Raw genomic sequence first — 16,311 nt, 5'->3', positions numbered from 1 at the left:
GACGAAGTGGCGCTTTCGTATTGTGACGAATACTAGCAACACTAAGGGGTACTATCATCTCTAAGCCGATACTGAGCAGTGACTTGTATGTACATAACCAAATTAATCATTAAGCCTACACATATGTACGTACATGCAGCGGAGAAGCAACGCACAACCACATGCACATATCTGAGATACTCCCGAAAGAATGCAAAAATTGTGCAAGTATTACTCACATATACACACGCATGGGCTATTAGAGAAGCTATACAAATCGTGCATCTGTAGTTATAGCTTAGAAATTTTTAGCTGATAACTAACTAGTAAATTCTGGAAATAGAAGCGCCTAGAAATATGTCGGCGAGGAAACCGGACAGTATAAAGGCGGCAACAGTAGGGGCACGACAATCAGTTTGATTTAAGCACGTTATCTGTCGAGCTATAGAAGTGTTATTTTGAAAGTAGTCTAATAAAGACCATTTCGCGTTATCGAATATTGCAGTTATTTATCCAACAGTTTAGTGATTCGAACGTTAGTAGAAGCTTGCAAATAAGAGGAATTGCAGTAAATTCGTTACAATTGGTGTCAGAAGAGGAATTGTTGAATAAATTCCGAAGATTGCGAATACAACTTGGACATGGCAACGTTGAGTGAATTGAGAACCCAGCTACTGGAGAGCCGTGGATTGAATACAACCGGCAATAAGATCGAACTTCAAGCACGGCTACGAGAGGTATGGAGTTGGAAGGAATTAATGTTGATGAGTATGTCTTTTATCCTGATGTGGATGAATCAACAACAAAAATTTAAGAGAAAAACGAAACATCGCAGACAGTTACCAGCGCAGACTTTTTTTTTTTTTTTTTAATGGACGTTGTGGCAGCGCGCTGCTCTCAAGTGGCCCAATGAAACCAGGCTAATCCTGTTCACGCGATCGATTTATATATATATATAATAACTTTTTTTTTGTTTTTTTTTTTTTTTTATTTTTTTTTTTATTTTGACGAGTCTTTGATGGGCAGCGGTTTGTCACGCGTCACGATCTGAGACTGCTCAGCTACAGAAGAAATTTCATCAGCCAAGCGTAATACTTAAAGGGAACAGAAGCAAACGTATTATACATTAATTTAGAGAGGTGAGAGCAATTTTTTTTATAGAAAAAATCAAATGTGTTTGAGTGAGTGTTATAATATTGGCATAAACGCCGAAAAGGTTCATTTTGTTCGAAATTCGTTCTACATTGTTTCAGCAGAAGAGGTTTGAAGTGTCTCGATGTCCGAGACGGAACGCAAAAGTTCACTTCATTCAGAAGGAATGGGCTCGAAATTGATCCATTTAAAAGTTTTGTCATAAATATTACACCAAGCATTTCCCTTCGACTAGCAAGAGTTGGAAGATTGATAAGCTTTAATCGATTAGTATAAGGTGGAAGATTAGTTAAAGAGTCCCATTGGAAATTTCTTAAGGCAAATAGTAAAAATTGTTTTTGTATTGATTCGAGGCTGTCTGCATGGACTTGATAACGCGGATTTCAAATTATCGAGCCGTATTCTAATATTGGCCTAACTAATGTTGTAAAAAGTGCTTTAGTTATGTAAGGGTCGTTAAATTCTTTTGACCACCGTTTAACAAATGCAAAAACACCTTTGCCTTTATTCACTGTAGCATTAATATGAAGATTGAAACTAAGTTTGGAATCCATCACGACTCCCAAGTCAATAAAATTATTTACAGTTTCAAGACTATAGTTGTTAATTGTATATGAAGCTGGTGGCGAAACTCTCCGAGAAAAACACATGAATTTACATTTTTTGAGATTGAGCGGCATATAATTTACATTGCACCAGGTAACCAAGTGATTTAAATCCATTTGAAGCAAGAAATGTTCCTTAACCGAGGCACATGATTTGAAAAGTTTTACATCGTCTGCGTACATCAAGATTTTTGAGTATTTAATTGTACCAGATATATCGTTTATGAACAACAAGAACAGAATCGGACCAAGATGGCTGCCCTGAGGAACACCAGAAGAAACATTGATGACCCCAGAAAGTGTATTTTTAAATATTACTTTTTGCGTACGATAACCAAGATACGAAGAAATCCAACATATAAGACGGGGTTGAAAACCGAGTTGACTGAGCTCATGAATAAGTAATGGGTGTGATACCTTGTCGAAAGCTTTACTGAAATCGGTGTAAATTACATCAGTGTGAAGGCCTTTTCTAAATCCATTAGAAACGTGGGTGGTAAATTGTAGTAAATTGGTGATAGGTGATTTGCCCTTACAGAACCCATGCTGCGAGCTTGCAATTATGGGGGAAATAGAGAATGTTAGGTGGTGGGTAACAATAGCCTCAAATAACTTTGGGATAGCGGATAACTTTGCTATGCCCCGGTAGTTTTCTATTGAAGACCTGCTTCCATTTTTATGAAGCGGAATAAGAAAAGATTCCTACCATATTGTTGGGAAAACGCCATAAATTAAAGATATATTAAATAAATCTGTTAGCGGCTGATAGATGTTTGCAGCACATTTTTTAAGAAAGTGTGTCGGGATCCTGTCGGGGCCGTATGAATATGATACTTTTAAAGTTTTTAAATAAGATCTTCTGAAGATATAAATGGAGCTCTGATTGAACAACATGAATCAATATGGTATGGGTATTCATTAGGTGAAACGTTGGTCTCAATAAAGTAATTTGATTTGAAAAATTCCGCAAAGAAGTCGGCGATCTCTTGATCATCGCTGGAAATATTATCTTGGAATTTCATGGATGATGGAAACCCTTTAACCCAGCGTTTAGAGTTTACGAATCCGTAAAATGCCTTCGGGTTGCAAGTTATATTTCTTTTCATTTTACAAAGATAAGCTTTGTAACACTTTTTGTTCAATTGAAAATACTTGCAGCGTAGAATCGAGTACTGTAAATAATGGTTATGTAAACCCGTCTTTTTGAACAACTTGAAAGATCGAGACTTTTTATTCTTTAAAATTTTCAGCTCTTTAGTGAACCATACTTGGCTTGTATCGGAATGTACACAAATCCACTTAGGTACGTATTTTTCAAAAAGACAGTAAATGGTATTGTAAAAGTGAGAAACGCTTTGCTCCACATCAGCATTAAATATTGGCCACACTATTCGAGATAATTTTTTTTAATTTTTAATTTTTTAAAATTGGCCTTCGCAAAGTCGAAGCGATAACTGGAGTTGTATCGTTTATTTCCGCTGTTACAAGCATAATTTACAACTTCGTAAACTATTTTGAGGGAAGGGTGGTAAGCATCTTCAGGTTCAATAATGGGTTCGCATCGACTAATGGAATATTTAGATTCATCATCTACAAAGGCTAAATCTAACACTCTTCCGAATTTATTCGATTGGATGTTGATTTGTTGAAGGCACAGCTCAGACATTCCGTCTAGAAATTCATTGTTGGAAGATTTTGACGAAACTGGTACGATTTTAAAGTCAGAGATGCACCATGATATGTGTGGCATATTGAAGTCACCCAAGACAATAATGGAATCGGAAGGCTTTAGCATCGAATTAACAGTTCTTAGCAAGGAAATGTGATGCATATAAACGGACAGTTCAGAAGATGGCGGGATATAACAGATGGCCAAATAAATGTGGAAATTTGCTAGTTGTGTGCGTATGCACAAGAACTCAGTTGTATCGGTGGCGGTTACGCAAATCTCTTCAGATGGTATTGAAGAGTGTACAGCAAGCAGAACTCCACCTCCAGCCCTGTGCAGACGGTCATTTCGATATATCTGGTAGTCATTACAGAGGATCTCTGAGTTAAAAACATGAGGTTTTAGCCAGGTTTCGGTTAAAGCAATTATATCGTAGCTTGAGTTAAAAGATTTTAAAAACAGTTCTGTTAACTTGGTGTTTAAGCCTCTAACATTTTGGTAAAGTATATCTAAAGCAGATTTTTCGTTCAGTTTTTTGACTCAGTGTTATTAACAGGGATCTTTGCTATGTTTGGAACACCCTTATTCCGCCTATATTCAAATTCCCGCACAAGTGCCCCAGAGGGCCAAAAATGAACATGATATTCGCTGCAATATCGGCGCAAATGTCAGAAATGTCATAACAAATATCCACAAATATGTCAGCACAGCTCGAAATACAAAAGACAGATATAACATCTCAACTGGCAGAAAAGACAAATATAACATCGCAACTGGAATCGCAGGAAACACGTATAACATCCAAGATGGAAACACAACTAGAATCCCAGGAGAACCGTATCACATGCAAGATTGAAGCCCAGGAAAGACAAATGTTATCTCAACTGGAAGAACAGAAGACATATATGGCATCTCAGTTGGCTGAGCAGTTGAAAGCACAGGAGGCCCGCACATCCTCGCAGTTGGAGGCACAGGAGATAAGGGTATCATCGAAGCTGGAGGCCCAGGATACAAAAATTTTACAGTTTGAGGAAAAAATCGAGGCCGAGGTGGATGCTTTGAGAGGACGTATCGAGCAGTTGCAACTAAATCGCCCAGAAATTTCAACGACTAATCCAAAGGTAAAAACACCATCTTTTGACGGTTCTGTTCCTTTCCAGGTCTTTAAGCTACAATTTGAGAAGACCGCAACAGTGAACAACTGGAATGCTGAAGATAAAGTTGCTGCACTCTTCGCAGCATTGAAAGGACCAGCTGCCGAAATCTTACAGACTATTCCAGAGTACGAACGGAAAAGTTATGACGCATTGATGGCTGCTGTAGAACGAAGGTACGGAAGCGAACACAGGAAACAGATATATCAAATAGAATTGCAAAACCGCTACCAAAAAGCTAATGAGACTTTGCAAGAGTATGCTTCGGGTGCCGAAAGGTTGGCTCATTTGGCAAATGCGGACGCACCCGTTGAGTACACCGAGACGGTAAAAATCCACAGTTTTATAAGTGGCATACGGGACGTAGAAACGAAGCGAGCGACATATGCAAACCCAAAACCCACATTCGCAGAAACGGTATCCCATGCACTGACTCAGGAAGCAGCGTCACTTTTGAGTAAGCCCGCATACAAAGCTCATCGCGTGGAAGTGGAAAGGCCAGACTGGATAGACACAATTTTGGAAGCATTAAAAGGAACGCAGTAGAAAAACGATCGTGCCGTCAAACGCTTTAAATGTCGAAAGCCAGGGCACATTGCACGTTATTGCAGTACCAATCCTAACAGTTCCAGCAATGTGGGTGGCCGTAAACGCAGAGTTTAAGGAGATGAGCAAATCTCCAAATCCACTCAATCGTTAAACTAAAGCGAGTCAGCCGTAAGGGGCGAAATCTGGCTCCCTCAATTGAATGCCCCATAATCTCTATCTCGCAAATTGGAAGAAGGTCAAGCAATCTTATTGTCGGAGGATATGTGGATGGAAAGGAACGTTTACTGACTGTATATACGGCTGCATCCCGTTCCATCATTCGATCAGATTTAGTCAACAAGAAGATAAGGGCATTGACCGGAGCAAGATTACGTATAGCCACGGGACAGGACACCCAGGTAATTGGAGAAGTAGCATGTGAAGTAGCAATTGGGAACGTCAGGGTACTACACAATTTTATAGTGGCAGATTTTGTTAATGAAATTATAATTGCAGTGGACTTCTTAATGACCAAGGCATCAAGATCGATATGCAAAGCAAGACGATGCGATATAAGAACATGGATGTGCCACTTAATTTCGGCTATGAGAGAGGCTACAGCAGTAAACGTGTGCTGGTGGAAGAGAGTCAGCAATTACCACCAAAATCCGAAGCAGTCATCCGGGCAAAAATTGATGGAGTATGTGAGACAAACAAATTGTGGGTTGTCGAGCCAGCAAACAGATCAGCACCGAACATACTTGTAGGAAAAACCCTAGACGTATTCCGGTAAGAGTACTCAATGAGTTCAAGTCACCACTCAAACTGACAAAAGGAGATATATTGGGAAGATGCCAAGAGGCTGAAATAGTTATTAACTGTGAACAGCTCCAGGAACACTAGATCAAGATTATCAGAGTAAGGCAAAACAATTGCTCCTAAAGTACGCGAACATATTTGACCAAGATGGCTCCAAACCAGGCCGCACCAACGTTGTGAAACATCAAATTGACATTGGAGATGCGAGGCGGATCCGTCAAGCTCCACGTTGTGTTCCACTGGTGAAGCGGGAAGTTGTGAGACAAACCATACAAGAAATGAGCGACAGCGGCGTCATCGAACCATCAGCTAGTCCATGGAGCTCACCGGTAGTACTTGTAAAGAAGAAGGATGGAAAATGAGGTTTTGCGTGGACTACCGGAAGTTGAATGGCGTTACGAAAAAGGATAGCGACCCATTGCCAAGAATTGACGACACTCTGGACTCGCTATATGGTACGAATTGGTTTTCCACACTGGATTTGAAAAGCGGCTACTGGCAAGTTGAAGACAAAGAGAAAACAGCCTTCAGTGTCGGTGATGGTCTTTGGCAATTTACAGTGATGCCTTTTGGACTATGTAATGCACCAGCTACTTTTGAAAGACTCATGGATCAGGTACTGAAAGAACTACATTGGAAAACATGCTTAGTGTACCTAGACGATATCATCGTATTGGGAAAGAATTTCAAAGAACATCTGAAGAACTTGGAGGAGGTTTTCCAAAGAATAGCTGGTGCTGGTCTGAAACTAAGTCCCAAAAAGTGTTCGCCCTTTAAAAAGGAAGTAAATTATTTGGGTCACAAGGTAACGACAGAAGGCATCTCTACTGCGAATGAAAAGAAAGAAGCAGTGAAGGATTAGACAAGACCACTGAACCTGCATGAATTGAGAAGTTTCCTTGGGTTGTGCACACATTACCGGCGATTTGTACCAAACTTTTCCAGCGTAGCCCATAGCCTTCATGAGCTTACAAGAAAAAATAAAGCCTTCGAATGGAAAAAGGAGCAAGAGTTGGCTTTCCAAACCTTGAAGGAGAGTTTGTGCACTGCCCCAATGTTGGCATATCCGATTCCAGGAACAACATTTATTCTAGATACAGATGCGAGTGGATATGCCATAGGAGTTGTTTTGTCACAACTGGTTGATGGACAGGAGAAGGCAGTTGCATATTACAGCCGTTCAGAAAGGAAACCAGAGAGGAACTACTGCGTTACACGGAGAGAGCTGTTGGCATTGGTAGAGTGCATTAAACATTTTCACAAATACTTCTATGGCCAGCGATTCCGCGTCAGGACAGATCACGCGGCGTTGAAATGGCTTCTGCAGTTCCGTAATACAGAAGGAAAATTGGCACGGTGGATCGAGCGGCTACAAAGCTATGAATTTTCCATTGAGCATCGGAAAGGTAGTACCCATGGGAATGTCGATGCAATGTGACGAAGACCATGTAGTTTGGAATGCAAGCACTGTTCACAGGCCGAGGCTAGAGAAGGAATTATGGATGTCTGGCTAATGGCTATAACGTGTATGGATGAATGGGACAAGGAACCACTAAGAAAGTGTCAGCTAGAAGGTACAGATCTGTCACATGTTATGCAAGGGCTCGAACGAAACGAAAGACCAAACAGAGAGGAAATGTCAGCAGAGAGTCCCACTGCGAAGTCATATTGGTCACAGTGGAACAGTTTAGAATTGATATCTGGTAGCTTGCATCGAGTATGGGAGAGTGAGGATGGTCAGTGCAACAAGAAACGGATAGTTGTTCCCAGAAAGAGGATTCCTAACGTGCTCAGCGAGCTGCATAATTGTCCAAGCGGAGGTCATCTTGGAATCACGAAGACGCTCGAGAAGATTAAACAGAGATTCTATTGGGTTGGTTTCCGTCAGTCGGTCACCGAGTGGATTGCGAACTGTGAGGTTTGCAGCAGAGCGAAAGCGCCTAAAAGACGAAGTCATGGCCAGATGAAGCAATATAACTCAGATGTGCCATTTGAAAGAATCGCTATGGATGTCGCAGGTCCATTTCCTACTAGCAACTGCGGAAACAAATATGTACTGGTGGTTATGGATTACTTCAGCAAATGGCCAGAGGTATACCCAATCCCAAATCAAGAAGCGGAAACAGTAGCAGAAGTGTTTATAAACAATTGGGTTGCAAGGTATGGTGTACCAATGGAGTTACATTCTGACCAAGGCAGGAATTTCGAATCAGCTGTGTTCCAGGAAATGTGTAAATCATTGGGCATTCGAAAAACACGGACAACTGCATTGCATCCTCAGTCCGATGGTATGGTGGAACGTTTCAATAGAACATTGGAAGAGCATTTAAGGAAAGTAGAAGACAAGTACCATAAGGAGTGGGATACCCGCATACCATTATTCTTGATGGCTTACCGATTAGCAGTACATGAGACAACGGGCCAAACTTCCGCAAAGGTATTTTTTTGCAATGATCTTCTACTGCCAGCTGATTTAAAGTTTGGGATAGATGCCGATGCGGAGAGAAATGTCAAGAAATCCACTGGTGCCTTGGAAGAAGAGCTGAGAAAAATACATGATCTGGTAAGGCAACGAGCAAAGATTATGAGTGACAAGATGAAAGCCAGATACGATAAAGAAATTAATTCGGACGGGTTTCAGAAAGGAGATTTGGCGCTGTTATACAACCAACAACGGAAAAAATGTTTGTCCCCGAAATTGCAGTGTAATTGGGAAGGCCCATACAAAGTTGTAAAACGGATCAGCGATGTAGTGTACCGCATACAAACCATTGGCAGACCACGAACCAAAACGAAAGTGGTTCATTTGGAAAGGCTGACAGGGTTTAGATCGACAGATTTGTCTGATCGGGATGATCAGACTTAGGTGAAGGGCAGTGTGACGAATACTAGCAACACTAAGGGGTACTATCATCTCTAAGCCGATACTGAGCAGTGTCTTGTATGCACATAACCAAATTAATCATTATGTCTACACATATGTACGTACACGCAGCGGAGAAGCAACGCACAACTATATGCATATATCTGAGATGCTCCCGAAAGTATGCAATAACTTTGCAAGTATTACTCACATATACACGCGCTTGGGCTATGAGAGAAGCTTTAAAAATCGTGCATCTGTAGTTATAGCTGATAACTAACTAGTGATGATCTGGTAAGGCAACGAGCAAAGATTATGAGTGACACGATGAAAGCCAGATACGATAAAGAAATTAATTCGGACGGGTTTCATAAAGGAGATTTGGCGCTGTTATACAACCCACAACGGAAAAAATGTTTGTCCCCGAAATTGCAGTGTAATTGGGAAGGCCCATACAAAGTTGTAAAACGGATCAGCGATGTAGGGTACCGCATACAAACCATTGGCAGACCACGAACCAAAATGAAAGTGGTTCATTTGGAAAGGCCGGCAGGGTTTAGATCGACAGATTTGTCTGATCGGGATGATCAGACTTAGGTGAAGGGCAGTGTGGCGAATACTAGCAACACTAAGGGGTACTATCATCTCTAAGCCGATACTGAGCAGTGACTTGTATGCACATAACCAAATTAAAAATTATGTCTACACATATGTACGTACACGCAGCGGAGAAGCAACGCACAACCATAAACGAAAGTATGCAATAACTTTGCAAGTATTACTCACATATACACGCGCTTGGGCTATGAGAGAAGCTTCAAAAATCGTGCATCTGTAGTTATAGCTGATAACTAACTAGTAAATTCTGGAAAAAGAAGCGCTTCTATGGCGGAGAGACCGGAAAGTATAAAAGCGGCAACAGTAGAGGCACGACAATCAGTTTGATTTAAGCACGCTATCTGTCGAGCAATAGAAGTGTTATTTTGAATGTAGTCTAATAAAGACCATTTTGCATTATCGAATATTGGAGTTATTTATTCAACAGTTTAGTGATTCGAGCGTTAGTAGAAGGTTGCAAATAAGAGGAATTTCAGTAGATTCGTTACAATTGGTGTCAGAAGAGAAATTGTTGCGAATTAAGGATCCAGCAACTGTAAAAGGAGTTGGAGAACCGGGGATTGAATACAACTGGCAATAAGATCGAACTTCAAGCAAGGCTACGAGAGGTAATGGAGTTGGAAGGAATTAATGTGGACGAGTATGTTTTTTACTAAAATGGAGGAGAAGATAGAGATTCCGAATCCATTGGAAAGTGTTGACACTAACGCGAAACTAGCAGTGTTGAAGCAAATGTCGTCACAAATATCAACCGAAATATCATCTCAACTGGAAGAACAGAAGACGTATATAGTATCCCATCTGGAATCCAAGGAGACTCGTATAACAACCAAGATGGAAACACAACTGAAAGAACAAAAGACACGCATAATAGTACAACTCGAAGCACAAGAGGCGTGCATATCATCAAAATTCGAAGCAAGTATGGACGACAAAATAATGAAATTTGAGGAAAAAATCGAGGCCGAGGTGGATGCTTTGAGAGGACGTATCCAGGAGTTCCAACTTAATCGCCCGGCTGCTTCAGCGAGTAATACGAAGGTAAAAACTCCATCTTTTGACGGTTCTGTTCCTTTCCAGGTCTTTCAGCTACAGTTCGAGAAGACCGCAGCAGTGAACAACTGGAGTGCTGAAGATAAAGTTGCTGCACTGTTCGTCGCATTGAAAGGGCCTGCAGCTGAAATCTTGCAGACAATTCCAGAGTACGAACGGAACAGCTATGGAACATTGATGAGCGCTCTAGACAGGCAATACGGAAGCGAACACAGGAAACAGATATACCAAATAGAGTTGCAAAACCACTACCAAAAATCTGATGAGACTTTGCAAGAGTTTGCTTCGGATGTCGAAAAGTTGGCTCGTTTGGCAAATGCGGACGCATCAGTGGAATATACTGAGAGGCTAAATATTCAGAGTTTTATAAATCGCATAAGGGACGTCGAAACGAAGCGAGCTACATACGCAAACCCATTGCTAACCTTTGATGAAACGGTATCCCATGCACTGACTCAGGAAACAGCGTTACTTTGATTGAATGCCCAAAAGCTCTATTTCGAAGATTGGAAGAAGGTCGAACAATCTTGCTATCGGAGGACATGTGGATGGAAAGGAACGTTTAATGACTGTAGATACGGGCGTATCTCATTCCATAATTCGATCGTATTTAGTCAACAAGGGAATAAGACCATTGCTTGGAGCAAGATTACGTATAGCCACGGGACAGGACACCCAGGTAATTGGAGAAGTAGCATGTGAAGTAGCAATTGGGAACGTCAGGGTACTACACAATTTTATAGTGGCAGATTTTGTTAATGAAATTATAATTGCAGTGGACTTCTTAATGACCAAGGCATCAAGATCGATATGCAAAGCAAGACGATGCGATATAAGAACATGGATGTGCCACTTACTTTCGGCTACGAGAGCGGCTACAGCAGTAAACGAGTGCTGGTGGAAGAGAGTCAGCAAATACCACCAAAATCCGAAGTAGTCAGCTGGGCAAAGCTTGATGGAGATTGTGGGACAGACAAATTGTGGGTTGTCGAAGCAGCAAACAAATTAACACCGAACATACTTGTAGGAAAAACCCTGGCTATGATAAAACAAGATGGACGTATTCCGGTAAGAGTACTCAATGAGTTTAAGTCACCACTCAAACTGACAAAAGGAGCTATATTGGGAAGATGCCAAGAGGCTGGCGTAGTTATTAACTGTGAACAGCTCCAGGAACACGTTTCAGCTATCAATACTGATCTTTCAAATGCCATCACGGCATGGGCGGAGGGGCTAGATCAAGATTATCAGAATAAGGCAAAACTACTGCTCCTAAAGTACGCGAACATATTTGATCAAGATGGCTCCAAACCCGGCCGCACCAACGTTGTGAAACATCAAATTGACATTGGAGATGCGGGACCGATCCGTCAAGCTCCACGTAGTGTTCCATTGGCGACGCGGGAAGTTGTGAGTCAAATCATGCAAGGAATGGGCGACAGCGGCGTCGTCGAACCATCAGCTCGCCGATAGTACTTGTAAAGAAGAAGGATGGAAAAATGAGGTTTTGCGTGGACTATCGAAAGTTGAACAACGTTACGAAAAAAGATAGTTACCCGTTGCCAAGAATTGACGACACACTGGACTCGCTATATGGTACGAATTGGTTTTCCACACTGGACTTAAAAAGCGGCTACTGGCAAGTGGTGGTGAAGGAGGAAGACAAAGAGAAAACAGCCTTCAGTGTCGGTGATGGTCTTTGGCAATTTACAGTGATGCCTTTTGGACTTCGTAATGCACCAGTTACTTTTGAGAGACTCATGGACCAGGTACTGAAAGGACTACATTGGAAAACATGCTTGGTGTACCTGGACGACATCATCGTATTGGGCAAGAACTTTGATGAACATCTTAAGAACGTGGAAGAAGTTTTCCAGAGAATAGCTGGCGCTGGTCTGAAACTAAGTCCCAAAAAGTGTTCGCTGTTTAAAAAGGAATTAAATAATTTCGGTTACAAGGTAACGACAGAGGGCATCTGTACTGCGAATGAAAAGATAGAAGCAGTGAAGGAGTTTCCTTGGGCTGTGCACATATTATCGCCGATTTGTACCAAATTTTGCCAGCGTAGCCCACGATCTAACAAGAAAAAATAAAGCTTTTGAAGAAGGTGCAAGGAGTGGCTTTCCAACATTGAAAGAGCGTTTGTGCACTGCTCCGTTTACGTTTATTCATGATACAGATGCGAGTGGATATACTATAGGAGGCTTCTTATCACAACTGGTTGATGGACAGGAGAAGGTAGTTGCATATTACGGCCGTTCAATTGGAAAAGCAGAGAGGGACTATTGCGTTACACGGAGAGAGCTGTCGGCATTGGTAGAGTGCATTAAACATTTTCACAAATACCTCTACGGTCAGCGATTCCGCGTCAGGACAGATCACGCAGCTTTGAAATGGCTTCTGCAGTTCCGTAATCCAGAAGGACAATTGGCACGGTGGCTCGAGCGACTACAAAGCTATGACTTTTCGATTGAGCATCGAAAAGTTAGTACGCATGGAAATGCTGATGCAATGTCACGAAGACCATGTAGTTTGGAATACAAGCACTGTTCAAAGGCCGCGGCTAAAGAAGACATTATAGATGTCCGGCTAGTGACTATAACGTGTACGGATGAATGGAACAAGGAACAACTAAGGAAGTTTCAGCTACAAGATAGAGATCTGTCACATGTTATGCAAGGGCTCGAAAGAAGCGAAAGACCCAAGAGAGAGGAGATGTCAGCAGAGACTGCCATTGCGAAGTCATATTATGCACAGTGGAACAGTTTAGAGTTGATATCCGGTTGATTGCATCGAGTACGGGAGAGTGGGGATGGTCAACGTAAGAGGAAAATGATACTTGTTCCAAGGAAAAGGATTCCCGACGTTCGCAGTGAACTACATAACGGTCCAAGTGGAGGTCATCTTAGAATCACGAAGACGCTAAATTAAGCAGAGATTCTATTGGATTGGTTTCCGTCAGTCGGTCACCGAGTGGATTGCTAACTGTGAGGTTTGAAACAGAGCGAAAGGGCCCAAAACACGAAGTCATGGCCACATGAAGCAGTATATTTCAGGTGCACCAATCGCGGAAACAAATACGTACTGGTGGTTATGGATTATTTCAGTAAATGGCCAGAGGTATACCCAACCCCAAACCAAGAAGCGGAAACAATAGCAGAAGTGGTTACAAACAATTGGGTTGCAAGGTATGGTGTACCAATGGAGTTACATTCTGACCAAGGCAGGAATTTTGAATCATGAATTGGGCCAAACTCCCGCAAAGGTAATTTTTGGCAATGACCTTCGACTGTCAGCTGATTTGATATTTGGGATAGATGCCGATGGGGAAAGAAATGTCTAGAAATCCACTGGTGTCTTGGAAGAAGAGCTGAGAGAGATACACGATCTTGTAAAGCAAAGAAAAAGGATTATGAGTGACAAGATGAAAGCCAGATACGATAAAGCAATTAATTCGGAAGGTTTTCAGGAAGGAGATTTGGTGCTGTTATACAACCCACAACGAAAAAAAGGTTTGTCCCCGAAATTGCAGTGTAATTGGGAAGGCCCATACAAAGTTGTAAAATGGATCAAAGATGTAGTGTACCGCATATAAACCATTGGCAAACCTCGAACCAAAATGAAAGTGGTTCATTTGGAAAGGCTGGCAGCGTTTAAACCGAGAGATTTGTCTGATCGGTACGATCAGACTTAGGTGGAGGGCAGTGTGACGAATATTAGCAACGCTAAGGGATACTATCATCTCTAAGCCAATACTAAGCAGTGACTTGTATGCACATCAACAAATATATCATTATTTCTATACATATGTCCATACAAGCAGCGGAGAGCACAAACACATGCATATATCTAAGATACTCCCAAAAGTAGGCAATCATCGGTGGAAGTATCACTCACATATACACGCGCATATGAGAAGCTATAGCGTGCATCTGTAGTTATGTTATAGCTGGTAATTTTATAGCTGGTAAATAAGTAGCAAATTCTAGAAATAGGAACGCCTGAAATATGTCAACGAGGAAACCAAACGTACCAGCAGCACCAGCTGAGGCACGACGAATCAGTTTGATTTAAGCACGCTATCTGCTGAGCAGTAGAAGTGTTATTGTGAAGTACTTTAATAAAGGCAATTTTGCATTATTGAATAGAGGAGATATTTATTCAACAGTTTAGTGATTCGAACGTTAGTATAAAATGCGAAAAGCACAAAAGGAATGCCAAAAATAAATAAATTCCGTATACTAACTGCCTTTAAAAGTCATTATTGTGCAAGTTTTTACATAGTTTAACAAAAGATAAGTAAATGCGGTTTTAATTTCTTTTTTTTTCTCTGTTGATATCTCAGTTATTCTTGCACCCCTTAATTGACCATCAAGTATAGAAATAATATCATGAGCCAAGTCTGGAGTCAGTCGGTACAGCTTTCGAAACTCCGTTGTATTCAAGTGGAATGGGTTATCTACTTCCCTAAGGAGATGTCTGTCCACTAGCGATGGACTTAGTGAAGACGTACGCCTAGTACTCAAATGCCATTTGATTTATAAAGCAGCTTTTCCTGTTTGAAAGTATTTAATTAAAGTTCCGATTTTCTTTTTTAACTAAAATTGCCAGAAATATTAATTTCGTGATTTTTAACGCAGCCAATTTACTTGCGGTTTATTTAACAACACAGCTGATCGTCTATTAACAAATATCGATACAAAATAGTTATTGAATAACGAAATCGTTATAGTTATTGATTCTCAAATAAAGCGATGGCAAATGCTGTTAAAAAAGTTAGTGAATTCCAATACTGGAGGAGTATATAAGTGTGTTGACTTAGGGTTTGCCACGGACAGCAATTTATGCAATTGTCAATAAGGCTAGATGAGTTTGAGCATTCGTAAAGCGATGGTCAAAAGAATTTAGCGACCTTTTTGTTACAAAAACCCTTTTTACAACATTGGTTTGACCGATAATAGAATACAGCTCAATAGTCTGGAGTCTGCGTAAATATCTAAAGTTCACGCGGATATGCTAGAATTGATTCGAAAAGCGTTTCTACTTTTTGCCTTAAGAGAATTTCATTGGGACTCTTTATATAATCTACCGCCTTATACTAATCGGTTGAAACTTATTCATCTTGCCTTGCCAGTAGTTGAGAGATGATTGTAGTCAGTTGTATGATCAAATTAGTGAACGGTTTGGTTTGTAGTCCTTTTCAACTAAACGAAATTTGCTTTAATGTTCCTTCCCGACCCACGAAACATTTTGAAAGTCTTAGCATATCAAGCGTAGGGCATGAGTAAAAAATGTGCTCGATCGTTTCCTCTTCCAACCCGCACTTCCTACATCTCCTATCATTAACCAAGCCTAATATAAAGGCATGTGACGCCAGAAGGTAGTTTCCAGTCAGAATACCCGTCACGGGTCTACAGTCCCATCTTTTTATTAATAGAAGCAACTAAGTAAGTCTAAAGATGTAAGACCTACACACAATCTTCGATACTTTACAGCCGCGTGCTTGGACCCACGCCTTTCCCGCTTGGTCGATCATGTGCACCTCTCGCCTTCTCTTAATCTAATTGGAACGTCTACGGAGCATGTTTCAAGGGATACGTACTTTTTACCTAGTTCACCTGCCTTTTCAGTCCAATCTATAATGCCTTGGGACCCACATTTAACCATATTTTAAATTTGCAAAACTCTAATTTATTTATAAACCGATACGAAGATTCCTAATTTCGTGTGAATTTTCTAATTATCTGCACCCATGCTCCACCTGTTGGACTATTTTGATGAAATTCTAAAGCTTACGACGCGTATGCAGGTTCTCAGATTTGTCGAGCATACCAAACGCATATGACGACGAGCTTTGTGTGCGGGTGTCTC

General features: G+C 41.1%; 1 protein-coding gene across 1 annotated transcript in view; it reads left to right on the top strand.

Moving 5' to 3' along the window:
- The window catches only part of LOC137248160 (uncharacterized), a 427,220-nt gene that overhangs the window by 3,933 nt on the left and 406,976 nt on the right, over positions 1–16,311 (top strand). The window lies entirely within an intron of this gene.

This window comes from Eurosta solidaginis, chromosome 4, assembly GCF_040869045.1.
Source record: "Eurosta solidaginis isolate ZX-2024a chromosome 4, ASM4086904v1, whole genome shotgun sequence".
In the NCBI taxonomy this organism is placed as follows: Eukaryota; Metazoa; Arthropoda; class Insecta; order Diptera; family Tephritidae; genus Eurosta; species Eurosta solidaginis.
The sequence above is the reverse complement of the archived record's forward strand: the minus strand, read 5'-3'. Positions and strand labels throughout refer to the sequence as shown.